Raw genomic sequence first — 15,126 nt, forward strand, 5'->3', positions numbered from 1 at the left:
ACCTGCACTCCCATGTTCATTGCAGCTCTATTTACAATAGCCAAGATATGGAACCAACCTAAATGTCCATCAATGGATGACTAGATAAGGAAAATGTGGTATATATATATAGAATACTACTCAGCCATACAAAAGAATGAAATTCTGCCATTTGCAGCAACATGGATGAATCTGGAAAAAGTATGTTAAGTGAAATAAGCCAGACAAAGAGAAATACTGCATGTTCTCACTTATAACTGGGTGGTAAGAGAAAAAAGAAAGAAAAGACCTAAACAAGTCCTTGAACTTTCAGAATACTAGAGATGGGGGTGAGGCAGGGGCAAGGGTAGGTGTTGGGGAGGGATAGGTTCGGTATAGGGCAAAAAGAAAAATCAGGATTTGTAATAATAATAATAATATACTTATCATAAATAATATTTTAAAAATTCACTCTTAGGATTTTATTTTATTTTTTGGTATCTATTGTGAATGGAATTACTTTCTTGATTTCTTCTTCAGCCATTTCACTATTGGTGTATAGGAAGGCTACTGCTTTTTGTTTGTTGATTTTATATCCTGCCACTATCCTGAATTCATTTATTAATTCTAAGAAGTTTTTGGTGGAGTCTTTAGGGTTTTCTATGTATATGATCATGTCTTCTGCAAATAGGCATAATTTGGCTTCCTCCTTTCTGATCTGGATGCCCTTTATTGTTCTCTCTTGTCTTATTGCACTGGCCAGAATTTTCAATACTATGTTGAATAAGAATGGGGAAAGTGGGCATCGTTGTCTTGCTCCAGATCTTAGAGAAAAAGCCTCCAATTTTTGTCCATTCAGTATGTTATTAGCTGTGAGTTTGTCATTCGTTTTGAGGTATATTCCTTCTATTCCTTATTGAGTATTTTTATCACGAAGGCATGTTGTATTTTATTAAATGCTTTCTCTGCATCTATTGAAATGATCATATAGTTTTTACCTTCATTCTGTTTATGTGACGTGTCACGTTTACTGATTTGCATATGTTGAACCATCCTTGCATCCCTGGAATTAATTCCACTTGATCATGGTAGATGATCTTTTTAATGTACTGTTGAATTCTGTTTGCTAGTATTTTGTTGAGGATCTTTGCATCTGTGTTCATTAGGGATACAGGTCTGTAGTTTTCTTTTTTTGTTGTATACTTTTTTGGTTTGGGTATGAGATTAATGTTGGCCTCATAGAGTGAGGTTGGAAGTGTTCCCTTCTCTTCAATTTTTTGAAAGAGTTTGAGAAGAATTGCTATTAATTCTTCTTAAATGTTTGGTAGAATTCAGCAGTGAAGCCATCTGGTCCTGGGGTTTTCTTTGTTGGGAGACTTTTTATTACTGCTTTAGTCTCATTACTTGTTTTTGATCTGTTTAAGTTTTCTATTTCTTCATGATTCAACCTTAGTAAGTTGTACGTGTCCAGAAATTTATCCATTTCTGTCATTCATGACAGCATGGACAGAATTGGAGGACATTATGCTAAGTGAAATAAGCCAGGCACAGAAAGACAAATACTGTATAATCTCACTGGTATGTTTGTGTTAGGGTTCTCCAGAGAGAAAGAACAAATAGGATATATATACACATATACCTATATATATATATATGAGAGGATTTATTAGCGGGATTTGCTTATGTGATTGTGGAGGCTAAGTAGTCCCACAGCAGGCTCTCTGTAAACTGGAGACTCTGGAATGCTGGTAGCATGGCTCAGTCCATGTCCAAAGGCCTCAGAGCCAGGGAAACCAATGGTGTACCTCTTAGTCTGAGTGTGAAGACCTGAGAACCTGACAAACCACTGGTGTAAATACAGGAATCTGAAGGCCAGAGAGCCTGGAGTTCTGATATCCAAGGGTAAAAGGAGAAAGTTGAAAATGCTGTTCTAATAAATTTTAAAACATATATTCTTCAAAAGTACAATTTCCCAAAACTTTTTATATAGAAACTTAATTATTTCCATAAGCATTAAGAAAATGAAGCTCTGATTTTGTCTTCCACAAAAATATCCGATCCAGAAAATCTTAGACATGAATTTATCAAATGTTCACATATAAATTACCTCATGCAAACTTCCAGACAAAGAGATGAGATTGGCAGTAATGTTGATAAATAAAACCTGACACAGACTGAATGAGAAAGAAAAAATAAGACTTTACTCTCACTCATAAATTTGGACGTAAATTCTAAATAAAATTTTTTAAAAAGCCTGGTAATACATTAAAAGTGCATCCTTATTATTAATAAAATATATTTATTCTATAATTATAAAGTTAGGTTTATATTAGAATTCTAATTAATGTAATTCCCTTAATAGATAAAGGAGAAAGGATATATGATTATATCAAGAGATGCAGATAAACTCTTTGTTAACATACAAAATCATTCTTAAAAATGCATAACAAGCAAAGAATAGAAGATACCTTCCTCAACAGGTGAAGTTAATATACAAAAATGCTGTAACTCAAATGTCAACTTAAATTTTCTCATTCTACTCCTCTTTCTCTTCCTTGGCTTTCCTCTTCTCTTCCATTTCACTTCACTTTTTTTTTTGTTCCTGAACAATTTAGTGGTACAGTTATTAGGTGTGTCAGAGCAAGGTAGGTATCCTCTACTGGAGCTGGGGAGGTGTGATGCCCCAGAATTTCAACAAGTGAAGGAACTGTCCACCCCCGAAGGTACCATCGAGTTAGAGTCCATTCAGGATGAGGAGAACATGCACACAGGAGAATAGCCTATGCTGCTTGTTCAACCCAAACAGAATGAGAAAGGCATCTGTGTTAGAGTTCTCCAGAGAAACAGAAACAATAGAATATATATATCTGTATATCTGTATATATGAAGAGATTTATTATAAGGTATTGGCTCATGTGATTATGGAGAAGTCCCCACAATCTGCCATTTACAAGCTGGAGACCATTTGTTGCTGGTGATGCAGTTCAAAAGCCTGAGAGCCAGAGAGCTGATGGTGTAGATTTCAGTCTGTGTCTGAAGGCCTGAGAAACAGGAGTGCCAAGGGTATGAGAAGATCAACGTTCCAGCTCAAGTAGGCAGGCAGAGAGCGAATTCATCCTTCCTCTGCTTGTTGTTCTATTCATGCCCTCAACAGGCTGGACGATGCCCATCACGTAGGGGAGCACCACCTGCTTTACTGAATTCACCACCTCAAATTCTACTCTCTTCTAGAAACACCCTCACAGACACACCAGGAAATAATGTCTAATCAGTTCTCTGGCATTCTGTGGCCCAGGCAAACTGGCACAAAAAATTAACCACCACAGCATCCACTTAAGAAGGGAGCCCAAAGCATAGTGTTGGAGACCTAGTGAGACAAGGCAGGTAGCTCAGCATGGGGTGCTGTAGCTTAACCAGCATGAGGAAGATGTCCATGGGGGACAGGGTTCCAGCCAGTGGTGTCAGATCCTGAGCATAGTAAGGAGAGTATTCATGTAGGACAAAGCAATGACAATTGCAATAGAATTTATGGAAAGGATTTGGAGTGGGCTGTTAGTATGCCATTATTTCTGCACATTCCCCACACATAAGGCTGCAGAGAAGGGTGTCAACAAGGCCAGTCAATGATACCAAAATATGAAGGGTACAGTGGGTAAGTGCATGGCTAATATAAAGGCAAGAAATGGGTGGCTTGACTACCATGTGGCATGAGCATTTCCCACAAAGCAGGTGGGGGAAACAGGAGAGAGGAAGCATCGGCATAGGGTCAACATAGAGCCAGACCAAATGGGCTATGTGAACGGATGAACATAATTCAGAAAAAGAAGCAGGAGGAAATTTTGAGTTTCTCGGTGGCCGAATAAGAAGCAGTCATGAGATGGAAGAGGAGGAAGGAGGCTTCCACATTCAAACTGTTGTGGTATAATGTTTTGGTTTAAACATATGAAGAAAGCCTGGCTTTCCACAGATACACAGTTAAAAAAAAGTCATATTTAAATAGCCTTTTCAGGTAACTGTGGACATTTTTTTGTTTTAGACCCAAACTCAACCGAGGGTAGTTTCTTTAGGTTTGTTTACACTGTGGAATCTGAAGCTGTACCACTAACTTTGAATGGATCATTTTATCCATGTGTGATTTTGTGGCATCTTGGTCATATTGGTCTGCTGAGATATTTAACTTTTCCAAATGTTGTAACATTTCAGTATATAGTATCAAAGAAACAGAACATTCATTAATACCATCCAGTCTCATTTTAAAAGTCTGTAATGATTGGGAGGCCAACAAGCTCATGAAGTTTCCTAAATGCTAATTTTCACTTGAAAGCTATTATTTTTTCATCGCAAACAAATACTGTCAATGATTTTCTTTGAAGTGACTTTCTCTCCTTCATTTTTGAGAAAATGTCTGCCAGTAACCAAAATCTAAATATATCATAATTTAAGGGGCTGACTGGTTAGCTCAGTTGGTTAGAGCATGGTGTTGTAACCATTACTGATCAGTCGCCAAATATATATATATATATGTCATCATTTTGACTTGTTACTTATTCTTTCAATAAAAATGGTGTTCCAGGTAAACAAAAACAAAAAACAGCTAGAGCAGTTCACGACTCTAAAAAAGCCACCTTATTTTTTTACCTAGCTGAAGTGCTTTATCTGCATGCCCCATTTATTCACACAGAATATTAAAAAGATCTGTTCTTAAAGGGCAGGATTTAATAAAACTTATTATTATTTTTTTTTTTACTGCTTCATCAGTGATATTCTCAAGTAAAATCCGTTTTTTTTTCCTTTCTGAGTATGCAGCAGTTATGGACACAATGACTGCTAGTACCTCATGGTGTCACTGTCTTGGTCTATATGAGGCAACACTGTAGTTTCATCCACTTGTATTTTTTGGACCACAGGCTTTTTTCATAGCAAATAAAGCCTTGATATTATTATGAAAATATCGTTGGCCTTGCAGATACCCTGATAGTGTCACAGAATCTCCACTGGTCTAAGCACCACACTTTGAGAACTGATAAGGTATCTGTAGAGATTTTAGGGACGAAGTGTCAAGGTTGCCTTGGGAGTTTTGAACACGAATGCCTGGTACATGGCAGGTTGTGAATTATGTCTGTTGAATGGACTAAAACATCCGAAATTCTATAAATATTTTCCTGATGAATGCATGTGGTGATGGGAAGAATGGTGGAGCAAACATAATCTGGAGTGAAGAAGGAGCATGCATTTTGGAATCAGCAAAATCTGCTTTCAAGGTCTGGCTTTGCCACTTATCAGATGTGAATTCTGCTGAGCCGCTGTTTCATCATTAAGATGGGGATAAATGAAATCTACGTTTATGGCAAAAAGTTCGATTGTATGAAATGAAATGATGTAAATAAAATCTTTAATAGAGTTTTTGGAGTGTAGAGATGAAGAAAACATGAGGATCATCATAAAATCAGTTTTAATATTCGGAGGGGAATATCTCAGGCGACATAGGTGGAAATAGAGATTTAAATGAAGACAAACAAATTGTAAACTGCAGGCATGTTTGGGAGCTATTTTTTTATTCATCTCCCTTTTGGTGAGAACCTACTGTTCCACTGTCTTGAAGAACTAGTGACCCTGAGCCTAGGAAACAGCCCTTCTGGATAAAAGTTTGTTCATTCTGGTAGATGATTCCTGTACATAGAGCCTGGAACACGAAGGGTTTCATCGCCCTCTTAGCGCAGTAGGCAGCGCGTCAGTCTCATAATCTGAAGGTCCTGAGTTCAAGTCTCAGAGAGGGCAAGTGCTTCTTTTGTGAAGATTGTTTTCCTTCTATTGTACTTGTTTAAAGCGTACGTGATAACCACAACTCCCTTCAGAGGTCAGATCATCAGCGTAGCCTGCGAGAGATGCTGGTTATTTGCCGCTGGAACGTAATTGCTCCTTTTCTGAAATATCAAGAAACTGCGATTGTGTCAGGGCCAGAGTTGCAAGGTAACCGGGTCCCCACTGGACACACGCCTCCGGCTCCGCGCAGTGGCCGTTTCTGGCGGGGTCTGCACACTCTCCGCCTCCAGTCCGGTGCTGGCTCCGCCTTGGTGGCGGTGGAGCTCTGCAGTCCTGAGGGGTCCTGAAAAACCATCGGGGGCATAAAATGTCTAGCCCCGAAATAACCACGTGCCCCACAGAGCCGACAGCGCTGGAGTCGGCGGAACTGCAGCTGGTTCCCTCGGCCCGGGAGACTGCAGGGGCCGCGCTCGCACCCGCGGCCTTCGCTGCCGCCTTCCCTCTGGGTGGGCCACCGCCGCTTCCCAACCTCGGAGTGTGCACCTGGATGCAGATGTAGAAAACACTGACTTTCCTTTTGTGGTCTTTCTGTTTTTAATTTTATGGCGCACAGACATTGGACATCTCTGAAGTACAGTATATCGGATTTTCTGTCCCCCCCCCCCTCCTAATTGTCGCACGTATGACAGGGCTGGCAGTGTCTTGACCGAGATTCCAGCAGACTGTATGTAGGCGATGAAGGAAACCTCGGGCAGCGAGACGGGCAGGGCGCTCCCAGCAGGCGGAGATGCTCACAGAGGAAGGTCTGTGCCGGGCCGGGTGGTCATTTTTGTCTCAGCGATGCACAGAGCCTTAGGAGCCGAGAGAAGTCAATGTTAACGGTGACAGGAAGACGTCTTCTCTACTTGGAACTGGGATTTATGTGGAGGTTTAACGTGGGAAACAAGGAAAGCCGACGAGGAGAACCTTGAGGAAGACGCTTGAATATGAGAGAAAACGTGGGCTGTGTTCTTAGAGTAGACTCGGGCTTGGAGAGGGGACTGCAAAGCGCCAGAGCCAGCGAAGGAAGGTTCTGACACCCAGTGGAAATTATAGAAAATAATTCACGCAAGAGAGAGAAAGAAGGGGAGCGCTGGGAAGCCTGCCCTTAAGGAGGTTGTACCCATCTGCCTGGGACCCCACCGTCTCCAGCCCTGCCTCTGTACTGCAGCTGTTACGCGTCCTGAGCAAAAGTCTCAGAAACCCTTCAAAATCGTAAAATAAAGAGCCCATTCTTATGTTCCAGGCAGAATCCAAGATAGTTCTTTCTCTTTTGTTTAGAGGCTCCTGGAGATTGAAATGAATATGCAAAAACTTCCCAGCAGAAAATACTGGAAAGCAAATCCACCCCATCCAGTCTCAGAGCCTAAGATCAAGATAAAGGATTTATTGAGCAGTACAGCTCAGTGGGATAGTCCCTGCATCATTTTGGCTCTACCATACTGCTTTTCCCTTAACTTGCACCCAAGTTCCACATACCCCAGGATTTTGAGGGTGATAATCAGGACATGAAGGGGCCCTAGGAAAGGGATGGTTCCCTCAGCAAACCTCAAACTGATCACAGCCCGGAGGAAATGAGAAAATTATCACAGGTCTTTCATGGTATATGTAGCGATCTACATATACCATGATCGTTTAGTTTTAAGGCCACCAAGGTGAAGCCAGGATCAGAATAACTGCCAAACATCTCAGTGAGTGCATTTGGCAAGAGTGCTGGGACAATCAACTACTTTGTTGTTTTCATGACAATTTATAGTGTTTAATTTCATTGAAGAGAGCACTTCACATCTGGGGGAGCCTCACTGGGAACTGACAGATTAATCAGTAGATATCTTAGAAGGTTCTGCTGCCCCTGTATTTTTAAAAAGTTATAGTTATTAATTGACTGTTGGTACCTAGAGGTGGTGGCTTTGGGGTTGGCTATTCTAGGCTCCATGTTCTTTGCATCACCATTTCTAGCGTGCCTAGCCATGTATAAGTAGAAAAATCATGTATATAAAGCAAATGGTTCATTTATATGTAATTAAAGATAAGCACTTTTTTTAAGTTTAAAGTTCTAATTCAATATTCCATTCTTTAGACATGAAAGGGAATGAAATATTTTTTTGTTTTTGTTTCTCCTTTTTTTCCCCCCTCAGGTTGCTGAACAAAATAATTGCTAGAAATAAATCAATGTTCAGCTTTAACTTTTGATGTTACAAGATCTATCTGAAAACAGGTGGGGTCCACGCAGTGTCTGCAGAGTGTTGTTGAGGCTCCTGCTGCCTAATCTATCCCTCCTCCAACAATACCATTGGTCTGCTGTGCTCCAGATTCTCCTTGGTCCATCTCATCAGAGAACGGGTTATCAGATCCCCCAGACCAGCAGTAGTGGGCTTTATTTTAAAATGCAGAGAGGGCTGCATAACATCTCTTGACTTTAATATCAGAGCATTGTGATGGATTCCATTTCTGACCTTCATCCACACAGAAATCACATTTTCACTGTGTGCTCCTAGCAACTTCAGAGAAATCGTCCCACAAATTCCACAGTTACTGAATGAGTAAATAATAAGCTATTTAGATGACTCAGATGAAAGTGTGGTTAACTGAGCTTTGGTGACTGGGATGGTCTGACAGAAACTTGATCTAGGACCTGATAGATCTGTAGGATGTCCCTTGTCCAAGAGGTGATACTGGGAGAAGATGTGAGGGCATTATCTTTAGAGTGAATGGCAGGTGTAAGGATTAACAGCTGGTCTTTATGGAACTGCAGGCAGATTGGCAAGGCTAGAGCTCCTTCTGATTATAGTTCAGGGTCTGCAGAGGATGTCACATTGGCTGCATTCTGCTTTCTTCCTTAAATCCCAGCAGACACTGTTTGATCTTTCCTCACAAGGGCTCAAGCTGCACGTTAGTGGGGAACCGGGTGCTAGGTTTGAGGTTTCTGTAGCTTGAAGCCCTTTATTTCAGAACCTGCAGGCATTTGATGGAGTACTTAAAATTCCACCACCTTGCCTTCTGGCCATTAGAGACCCAAGGGAACTGTGAGGCTGCCTGCCATGAATTTCCCCCTCCCCTTCCCTTACCATGATCCCAATCCAACTGTTATCCCTGCTCTCAGCCTTGGACAGGTAAAAGTGAAAAATGCCACCAGGATTGGAAAACATTTTAATTTTGAAAGTCTCTTTTATTAAGGTTTTAAGACTCTTGAGCATACTTAGTTCCTGGGCCTGGACATCCACATTGTTGTTGTAGGTGAAAACTGCTGTAGAGGGTTTGACAGATCAGAGGTAAAGAATACAATGAATTTGCATGTCTTTTTTTTCTTCTGAAAAATAGCAAAATGTGAAGACTACTGGGGCAGTTATTTTACTTTTATATAAATGCATTCTGAATAGGTAACAAGTTATCATAGTTCAACATTCAACAAGTTTTCCAAAGGGTGATAGTGTTCTCAGTATTCCTGATGTGTTTCTGGGTAGTCAGTTCCCTGGCTCAAATGCAACCAAAGTTATCAAATGCTTATGTGTATTTCCAAAGCTATTAAAGAAATGTAGAAGGAATTATCTATGTACCTAAGTGTATTTTTATGTAACTGGCTCCTTGATATACACTCCAGGAAAATGTGTTTTTAACAATAGATTTTAGGCCTCTTTGTTTCTTATCTGTGCTCCTTTAAGTTCACCAAACATTCTATTTTATGCAACTGCCATCCTTTGGTTAACTGTTCTTCTGTCCATTGCCTTTAGGAAGTTTTCAGTTTCTTGATGTTACAAACAGTGCTTGTTGTGAGGCACCCTCCCACAAGAAATGCACTTACACGCCATTCGTGCAGAAAAGAGCAGTTTATTCACTCCAGTTGGCCAGCGACCATCTCCCAAGGGGCTACCAAGGAAGAGTGGCATCAGGCTTTGGTCTTGTGGGGTTTTTAAAGACAAAAACTACATCCCGCGGCACATGGGTTGGTCCAGGTGCACAGAGCAAGCTAGGGGGCTAGGTCACAGAGGCCAAGAATGAGCCGTTTGAGCAACGAAGCATACAAGTTTTCATTGTGTATGATTCCTGTTCCCATGTAATAATTCACTGTGTATTGCTCCTGTTTTTGTGTAATTGTTTTCTGTTTCTATGAGAAAGTCAACGGTTTCTCATGCAGAAGGGCGGAGGGTAGTCTGCAGGTCAGACAAGGGGCAAAATGGAGTTACTTAGGTTAAGCAAGCAATTTTACAGAAACAGATAGCGTACGTTATGAGGGTGTAGGGAGCTCTCTTCCATGCTGCAATTGTTAACTGCATACATACATTTTCTGGCATATGTCCACAGGTATCTGCAGTATGAAATCCTAGAAGTGGAGTGTCTGGGTCAAAGGATGTGAGTAACTTTGATAGATTTTGTGAATTGCCTTCTATAGGTGTGGTAGTAGGTTTGGAAAGAAAATTAAATTAACCCTTTGTGGTTGAGAGGAAAAGATGCAATGTTTCCCAGATACTGATGTTTGCCTAAAGAAAATTCTCAGAAAAAGCATCATTTGTCTAAATGGCCCAATGTTTTTATGCACGTTTTTTGGGGGGTGGGGGAGACATAACTCCTTGCAGATGGGTAGAAGAAACACTAAATCTTAGAAACATGGGGATTACAGAAGAACTAAAAACAGACCCCCCACCCCTTCTGTCTGTGGACCCTCTGTAAAGCTGCACGACTATGCCAGTTGTCGGGTTGAGACAATAGCTACGCTAATTGTATGGCTAGGCAATTGTCGGATTCCTGCCATTTTAGCAAATTATATGGCTAAAGCAAATCATAACTACAGCCAAAATGTTTCATTATTTTAGTTACACTAAGTTTTCCATTTGTATTGTTAGGGCTAGGGATTAGGGCCCCCAAACCCTTCAAACCCGTTGTACACACTGGGTCACCAGACCCCTCACACGCAGGTCCATGCTAGGTAATTGAGAAAGATCCCGGGAGCCATTGGCAGATGGCATGAGCTCATTCCTCAGCAGTAGCAGCAGCAGCTTACAGAAGACTCCAGCAGCAGCAGTGGTGGCCTCTCCAAGTGTCCCCAGGGACCTGGCAGCAATAGCCTGCAGCAACAGCGTTGAATAACAGTAGTGGCCTCCCTGGGGGCATCCCAGGGGTGTGTGTGGGGGGTGCCCTGTGGATCAGAGCCACTCATTTTTTATACTTGAGTCCATAACCCAAGACACCTGGGTGCACATGCACAATTACATCGGACAATAACCAAGGAACACCTGGGCACACATGCATATTTACATCAAATGCTTGGCAAGATTCTGAACATCTGAGGGGCCCTGATCATTTTCCTTCAATTTCCCTGCACCCTCCCATCCCCACTGTTATGGATTGAATTGTGTCACCCCAAAAGTTTAATGTGTTGAAGGTTTGGTCTGCACTGTGACAGTGTTAAGAGGGTGGGAAGTTCTATTACGGTAATTGAAAGATGGGGCCTTAAAAAGGTGATTAGATTGTGGGACCATGCCATAGTGAATGGATTAATAATGGTGGTCATGGTTTGGAGGACTTTAAACAGAGAGTGAATGAGGAGGTTACTCTCTCTGCTCTGCTGTTTCCTGCCATGTGAGGCCCCCCCCCCATTGCTGTAAGCCACCACCAAGCAAGACCCTCGTTAGATGTGTTCCCTGGACTTTGGGCTTCCCAGCCTCCCAAACTATAAGCAATAAATTTTGTTTTGTTTACAAATTACTCAGTTCTGGGTATTTTGTTATAAGCAACAGAAACTGGCAAATACACCCATTGCTCCTGTGTTTGGAGAGGAGAGGTGCCTTTCTCCCCTTCTCCCAAGACTTATCCCATTTTTCCCTTTCATGGCCTTCACCTGGCATAGGTGTCTGCAGGAGCCTGGTAAGGCCAGGAACTTGGAATGTCTCATTCAGGTCTGGGCTGGTTCAGCTCAGGATAGCAACTCAGGGCAGAATCAGTGTCAGGTCCTGAGAGGAGAGGCCCTGAGCTGGGCATATGCCAAACCCTGCTGGGGTGAGCACAGATTTGCTCCATCAGAGGATGGGGGCCTAGGGTGGAGGGGCTTAGTGCCATGTTGTGAACATACTCGTGGCCTCGGCAACTTTGGCTAAGTCTGAGTCATGCAGAGGGAGCCTCTGGATTTCTCTTCTGTCCTTTTCCCTTAAAAACAGAATCTCTGGCAGTAATAACTTGAAGTTGCACTTTGTTCTAATTAAAAAATATAAAAAAGGAAGTGTTTGCACCTGTTCTTCCCTTTTCTTTCTACCTCTTTTCAAAGCTATGCCTGAAATTACATTTTATTGAATGAGGAGCCAAACAGCTAACTTAGAAAAGGGCATTTGAGGCATGTGCAAGGTTCCAGAGGAATGAAACCATACAGACTGAAGGGAGAACTAACAAGGGCTTAACTTGTGCAGAAGGGTGGGTGGATAGAATTTCAGAGGTTGATGTGTTCCAAAGTCTCTCTTGTAGGGAAAAGGTCACCATTAAGTGATTTTACACTGGATTGTAACATGACTAAATTTGTGTTTTCAAAAAACAGCAGTGATGCCTATGCAAAAGATAGTTTAGAAAGAGCAGTGGACCTGGCAAAGGTTCTGAATAGATTTAGAGAGTACTGGCAGTAATGCTGAACTCATTAATTTCTTCAGTACACATTTAATAAGGGCCTACTTTAGCTGTTAGTCTCTGGAGCACTGTATCCATCTAATAATTGTGGGGATTCAGTCCTGATTAAGTCATACATAAGCATTACATTTTTGTATGGGGAGACAAAAATAAAAATAAAGAAATAAACTAGATCATTTCAGACATGATGGAAGTAAAACATTTGATATGATGCAGGGAAAGGCTCTGGTGTGAGGAGATGATTTTGAGGTGAGCCTAAATAACGGGGAATGTCATGTATGTTGAAGATTCCTGAGCCTTCTAAGCAGAGGGAATTGTTGTGCAAAGCCCTGGGGCAAAATTAGCTTGGATTATTGAAAGGGGAAAATAAGAAGATGCTAATGTTTCTAATTTAGACAGAGAAGTAGAATTAATGAAATTTAGTGAAAAAGCTGAATGCAGATGATGATAAGGGATATGGAGTCTTTAGGTCCCTGGCTTGGGCAGTTGTATGGATGGTGGTGCCTTTCTCCAAGGCTGGACATTCTTTAACTAAAGCAGGTTTGGAAAGATAAATTATTGGTTTATTGTCATGCCCTATTAATCCTAAAATTCTCATGTGATGTGCAAGTGGAGATATCAGTGAAGGAGTTGGGAATGAAGGTTGGAACCTAGGAGAGATGACACTCCAGAATGCAGACAGCCATTGTAGTTGAAGCCAGGAGAAATAAACTATACAGGGCTGTCCTGTTCAGTATGGTAGGCACTAGTGACATGTGTCTATCAAGTGTTTGAAAGAAATGTGGCTAGTATAAAATGAGATGTGCCAAATGTACAAAATATATATCGCATTTCAAAAATTTATGTTTTTCTCATAAAAAATAAGAATATGAAATATTTCATTAATATTTTATATATTGATTACTTGTTGAAATAATATTTTGGATATATTGTGTTAAATAAAATATGGTATTAATATTAATTTTCCTTGCTTCTGTTTTTTTTTTAATGTGGCTATTAGAACATTTAAAATTATATATGTGGTGCTTATTTCTGTTGGTTAGCACTGGTATAAGGTAATAGACATGCATGTCTTTGAAGTCACATTTATAGAAGTATACAATGTTAGGGTGGTCATAGGTCCCCCAAATTAGTTTGATATCAAAAGTGGCCCAAGTGTAGAACGTGAGAACATTCATACTCTAGAGAAAGATTGACAGAGACATGGAGGAGACTGGAGAGTTCAAGAACTAAATGTGTTGTAAATATTCAGGGAAGAGACAATTCACATGTGAAAAAAGAACAATAAGGTTTCAAAAACTACATCCCTTAAATAAGAATAAAATAAAAGTTCCCATTGTGTTTTACAATTTTAAGGAGTTCACCATAGTGGCTTTGATGAAAGCAGTTTAAATGAAACAGACTATACAAGCAGATAGCAAGCGGACTGTGAACCTGAAGGAAGGGTGGAAACACATCCTTGCACATTTCTTTCTTTCTTTCTTTCTTTCTTTTTTTTAACTAGCCCACCCCACACTCGCACTCACTCACTCTTGTTCTTTCTTCCATATGCATTTCTATTTCTGGAAATTGGCAGTAGAGATAAAGATGAAAATATCCCAATATCTTGAGAGTGGAATAAGGGAATTTTAGGGTCAAGGAGAATATTATGTTTGTGTGTGTATGTTACATCAGTGTGGTACATTTGTTACAACTGGTGAACTAATATTTTGATACATTATTATTAACCATAGTCCATAATTTACTATTCATTCTTTGTATTGTACATTCTAGGGGTTTTGAGTATGTATAATGACATGTATCCATTAGAAAACACATTGAAAGGATGAACATAAAAGCAAGCAAAAAGAGGAATTCTCAAGCACACTTTAAAAAAAAATCAAAAGTATACTTTCAGGCTCCTGATAAGGTGATGAAAATGGGAGATATAATGAGATATTTCTTAGGATTCTGCAGAAACTGCTCTCTAATTTTAAATTCTTCCTTTAAATCCTCTCAAGTTACAAAGCATTAGAAAAAAGTCAGTGTATTCAACATAAGAAGAAAAAAGAAAGAAAGAAAGAAAAAAAGATGAAGAATAAGTATAAGAAGCCCTAAAGAAAGCAAGAAAAAAGAATGGTAAAGAAAACACAGGAATTAACTAGAAAATAGCAAAATCTGCTTGGTCATTTGAAAAAAATAAAATTGTCAATTATCAGTCAAGTGTAAAAAATATGGAAGAAGGAGAAAGCACAAAGTAAAACAAAATAAATTGGTGGATAACGTTAAGATTTGGAAGTGTGGCAAGGTAATTTGTTGAAGTGCCATCTGTTCAGAGCAGTGGCCGTGTGTACAGAACCCTGCTCACCTCCAGACACTGGGGTGAAGTTAGATGAACGTGGCCTGCGCAGCCGGTGTTTCTGTCAAGAACCTCACATTGTAAGGGAGAGAAGAACGAAGCTGTAACTTAAAGACACACTTTCCCGAAGAGGAAATATTTGTGAAGAAGACAGAATAGGGAGGGAGTGAGAGATCGTGTGGGCATCACTTCATCTGTACTTGACCTTGAGACCTGAGTACCAAGAAGTGACAAGCCTGGGGCAGGAGTGGAAAGAAAAGGAGGCTGGAAGCTGGGGTGAAGATCTCCGTGGATAGCAAAAAAGGGAAGCACAGAGGCGCCGAAGTTTCTTAGGTCTCTTTCCAGGTAAGCTCCGAGATTGTCAACAGGAGAAAGAAGATGGCACACAAACCAGGGAGGAGAAACCAGCGAAAAGAAAC

General features: G+C 40.6%; 1 non-coding gene across 1 annotated transcript; it reads left to right on the forward strand.

The window, feature by feature from the left end:
• The first annotated feature begins 5,663 nt into the window (after positions 1 to 5,663).
• TRNAM-CAU (transfer RNA methionine (anticodon CAU)) lies at positions 5,664 to 5,736 on the forward strand. The gene has a single exon. It is a non-coding gene; the product is annotated as a tRNA-Met (tRNA).
• Positions 5,737 to 15,126: the final 9,390 nt, after the last annotated feature.

The sequence above is a fragment of the Cynocephalus volans genome, chromosome 5 (assembly GCF_027409185.1).
Source record: "Cynocephalus volans isolate mCynVol1 chromosome 5, mCynVol1.pri, whole genome shotgun sequence".
Lineage (NCBI taxonomy): Eukaryota > Metazoa > Chordata > Mammalia > Dermoptera > Cynocephalidae > Cynocephalus > Cynocephalus volans.